General features: G+C 39.9%; 1 long non-coding RNA gene across 1 annotated transcript; it reads right to left on the minus strand.

The window, feature by feature from the left end:
• Window positions 1-2172: 2172 nt before the first annotated feature.
• Window positions 2173-4848, minus strand: LOC125614241. Its single transcript, XR_007344846.1, has 2 exons — window positions 4252-4848; window positions 2173-3436 (listed from the first exon to the last, which is right to left on the minus strand). It is a non-coding gene; the product is annotated as an uncharacterized LOC125614241 (long non-coding RNA).

Genomic DNA, 4848 nt, shown 5'->3' on the forward strand with positions numbered 1-4848 from the left:
CTACTCTGCATTCTATCAGACCATAATAGAATGAAATTAGAAATCAATGATAAAATAAAAAATAGAAGGTACTCTAGCACCTGGATACTAAATAATATACTATCAGATGGGGAAGGATAGCAGAAGACATCAGCAAGGAGATAAAAATATTTTCTTAGAGATAAATGAGAACACACATACAATATATCAAAATCTCTAGGACACTAAAAAGGCAGTGCTAAGAGGAAAGTTCATGCATTGAGCTCATTCATTAAAAGAATAAAAAAATTTAAAAATCAGCAAATAAATGACCTAACATTATATCTCAAAGCCCTAGAAGAAGAAAAAAGAATAAAATCGACACCAAAAAGACAGGAAATAATTAAAATCAGGGCTGAAATCAATTAAATTGAAACAAATGAAAAAAAATAATGACCAAAAGCTTGTTCTTTGAAAAAAATCAAACTGATAAACCCTTAGTCACCCTAACAAAAGGTGATGAAAAAGGAAATATCACGACAGACACTATTGAAATACAGAAGACAATTATAAACTATTTTGAAAATTTAAGCTCTAATGAAATAAAAAAAATCTTGAGGACAATGACAAATTTCTAGGGACATATGATATGCCCAAACTGAATCAGGAGGACATACATCTCATGCTTTATAACAGTTGGGCTTTTTAAAAAAATGTTTTAGTTGTAGATGGACACCTTTATTTATTTATTTATTTTTTTTTTTTTATATGGTGCTGAGGATCCAACACAGTGCCTCACACATGCTAGATAAGCATTCTACCACTGAGCTACAACCCCAGCCCATTAAGCGTTTTTTTAAGTGTTAAGCCATCCTGGATTTTCCATGATTGTGGTGACAGACTGCATTCATTGAACACTTACTACACTGTCATCTGAGGGCTTTACTGCCTATTGCCACTGACAGAAAATATTACACCAGTATTTGCACTCAGGCAGAAGTTGAACTTAAGTTCCTTATCCTGGACACCAGAAACCATCACCCCACCCCCACCCCACTCCTGGGTCCTAGCCAACAGTGTTGATAATAGTGCTCTCTCTCCTCTGTACATCCCAGATTTAAGACCCACATCAGGGCTGGGGTTGTGGCACAGTGGTAGAGTGTTTGCCTGGAGCATATGAGGCACTGGGTTCGATCCTCAGCACCACATAAAAAATAAAAAAGATATTGTGTCCATCTACAGCTAAAAATATACTAAAAAAAAAGACCCCCATCACTTTCCTTTCCCTCTCTCTTTTCTCACCTCTGAAGTCCAAAATTGCTTCCAGCTTCTATGAGAAGCCAATCTTAGGCCTTCTCTCTACCTGCATTTCTTTAGCACTCAATCAGTCTAGACTTCAGCCACATTGGCTGTCATATCCTTTGAAAACTGTACAAACTGTTTCTGATATCTGGAATGCTCTTTTTGAGGCACTTACTTCATCATATAGTAATGTTACTAATAACAAGTACTTTACATAACTAGAAAACATTTAGTCCTCAGTCCTATGAGATTAGTACTTTGATCATCCCATGTCACAGATGGTGAAATGAAGACAAATAGAGAGTGACCTGCCTGAAGTTACACTGCCAGTAAATTGGATTCACACCCATACCACCAGGCTCCAGAATCCTTCCTCTTAACCTATTAACACCAACTGCCAAGTGGCTCTGGGTAAGCTCTTCTAGTCTGGAGTCCTAATTAGTACTACTCATCCCACCCTCTTCATTGGATCCATCAACAAATCCTTTTGTTTCCTTCTTTAAAATATACCAGAATCTGACTTCTCCTTTCTACCTGCACTGCTGCCACTACCATTGCCATTGAGGTCCTAGACTGATGCAGTGGCTGACTCACTGCTGCTGCTCTTCCTGTCCCCTACCTAACCTCATAGCAGCCAGAGATTGTTTTAATCCAAGTCACCCATGGCCCTCCTCTGAATGGCACCCTGCCCTAAGAGACTCACATCTCTCAGAGAAAAGATAGTTCTCTCCATAAGGCCCTAGACTTCTCTAACCTCATGTCCTACCACTGGCCACCTTGATCACTCTGTACCTGCCCTAATGACATACTTGCTATTCACACACCAAGCAAGCTTCCACCTCAGGGACTTTGTATTGCCTGCTTTTCCTTCTGCCTGTAATTCTCCTAAAATGTCAAGGCAAGGATGACACATTTGGCTGGTAAAATAGTCTTTGTTAGATTCCAAAGTTACTTACATAGAAAATGAAAGCAAGAATAATCAGAGCATTGGCGATGCATGCCTATGATCCCAGAGGTTGAGGAAGGAGGATAACAAGTTCTAGTTCAGGTTCAGCAACTTAGAGAACCTGTCAATTTTGAAAAACTGGGGATGTAGCTCTGTGGTAAATTGCCCCTGGGTTCTATCATCAGTATAAAAACAAAATTGTCAGAGTTCAGTTCTAATCCCTTGTATCAGGCAACAGGGAAACTGTTCCATGGCTGACATGACACAAGCTGGCTACAGAGCCAGTTTCAAGGTGAAGCTATAGTTCTATATCCCTGAGTCAAGAGAAAGGTAGAAAGTATTTCCCCTAGAAGCTGGTAAGACCAGTACACTCTGGGAGACAGGGAGGCAAGTGAGAAATGGCCTGATAGCATCCCATCTTGAGCTTTCCATGCTGTGTTCCAAGGGTCACAGGAAGTTCTGCCAAGATGGATTGACTTACGTATGTGGCCTATGTAGTAGAGATGCAGAGCAGACAGCCTCCTTGCCTACTAAGTTCAAGTCTCTGGTTCCCAGTTGCCTTCCTTGGACAAATTGGCATGTGTCCTCACTCTAACTTAAACTGCTTATTTTTCTTAGGACTTGCCACTCCCTAATATTACATCATAAAGCAATTTCTAGTTTACTGTGTGTTAACTCTATGATGCCCGAGAAAAAATATGACATATCTGTTGCTGTGTCCCCAATAATGATATGGCACACACAAGAAATGCTAACATTTATCAACTCCATGCCAACCTCCAGATGTTTTTCTATGTGTTTCCCATGTCTCAATTCATTTAGTGGACTATCTTTATTATTCTGTTTTTAGAGGTAAGAAAACTGAGGTTTTTTTTCAAGCAGTCTAGGGTTTTAGAGGAGGGAAGGTAGGACTCCTTTTTCTGGGGGGTGAGTGGTACTGGGGATTGAATTCAGGGGCACTCAGCCACTGAGTCACATCCCCAGCTCTATTTTGTATTTTATTTAGAGACAGGGTCTCACTGAGTTGCTTAGTTCCTTGCTTTTGCAGAGGCTGGCTTTGAACTTGCGATCCTCCTGCCTCAGCCTCCAGAGCCGCTGTGACTACAGGTGTGCACCACTGTGCCCGGCAAGGTAGGACTTCTGATGCTGGCCAAAGGGATGGTATTTCTGTCTGAGGAAGCCGGAGGAATAATGAGAGCTTGAGTGGGGATGGGGTTCTAGGGCTGGTATCTGAAAAACATCAACTTAATAAATGTCAGATGGCAAGAAATAAAAGCTGGCATTTATCAAACAAGTTTTCTTTTATTTTTAATATTTTTTAGTTGTAGATGGACACACAGTTATCTTTATTTCATTTTTATGTGGTGCTGAGGATCAAACCCAGTGACTCACGTGTGTTAGGTGAGCATTCTACCACTGAACCACAACGCCAACCCTCAAACAGGATTTCTTGAGGCTCTTCCAATAGAAATGCCTATAACTATGAAGAGGGCTCTGGGGAACAGAGCAGACCAGGAAAACACCTGACACCTCCCACACCAATTTGCAAGTTACACAAATCACACTCTTGATAGTTCAACCTTTCAATACAGAAAATTTCTAATTTATATACCAAAAGACAGTACTGGTTTCACGAACTTTCACATACTTGTCATCCCACTCAACAACTATATTTATATAAATATTTATTTATTTATTTATTTATTTATTTATTTGCGGTGCCAAGAATTGAACCCAATGCCTCACACATGCTACCCAAGCACTGTAGCCTGCACTGTACCGCTAAGCCACAACGCCAGTCCCTTTTCTTGTGTACTGGGGATTGAAAACAGCCTCATACAAGCTAGGCAAGGAGTCTACTACTGGGCTACATCCCCAGCTCTTTTTAAATTTTGAGAAAGAGTCTTGCTAAGTTGCCAGGCTGAAGCACTTGTTCAAACTGCAAACTCCACAGTCACTTTAGAATCTTGAGGCCAGCTGTCTGTTAAAATACAGTCAACCAGGAAACATCAGATTATTTCAGATTAAACTTTTCTTTCACTTACCTGGTCATATGGGTAGAATGGATACCAATGAAGAAAAATATACTTGGGGCTGGAGTTGTGGCTCAGTGGTAGAGTACTTCCCTGGCACATGAGGCACTGGGTTTGATCCTCGGCACCACATAAAAATAAATAAATGTATTGTGTCCATCAACAACTAAAAAAAAGTACTTACTACATATTTGCTGTCAAAGTTAAAAAGAGACTGCAAATTCTCTGCTCTGCAAAGATGTACCTGAGTGGTAGAATGCTTGCCTAGCACATGTAAGGCACTGGGTTGAACACCTAGTGCACCAAAAATAAATAAAAGTAAAAAGGGCTGGGTGTGTAACTTTGTGGTAGAACACTTGGCCAGTGTGCACAAAGCCAAGGTTGAATCCCAAGTACTGAAAAAGGAAAGATCTCAAATAGCCAACTAACTTTACACCTCAAGAAACTAGAAAAACTAAAACACAAAGTTAGCAGAATTTGGAATTGCCCAAATTAGAGCAGAAATAAATGAGTTGAGAAAAATAAAAAGATCCATGAAATTAAGAGTTGTTTTTTTTTTTCCCCAAAAAAAGATGAACAAAATACAAAAGCCTTACACACCTGTAATCC

The sequence above is a fragment of the Marmota marmota genome, unplaced genomic scaffold (genome assembly GCF_001458135.2).
Source record: "Marmota marmota marmota unplaced genomic scaffold, marMar, whole genome shotgun sequence".
In the NCBI taxonomy this organism is placed as follows: Eukaryota; Metazoa; Chordata; class Mammalia; order Rodentia; family Sciuridae; genus Marmota; species Marmota marmota.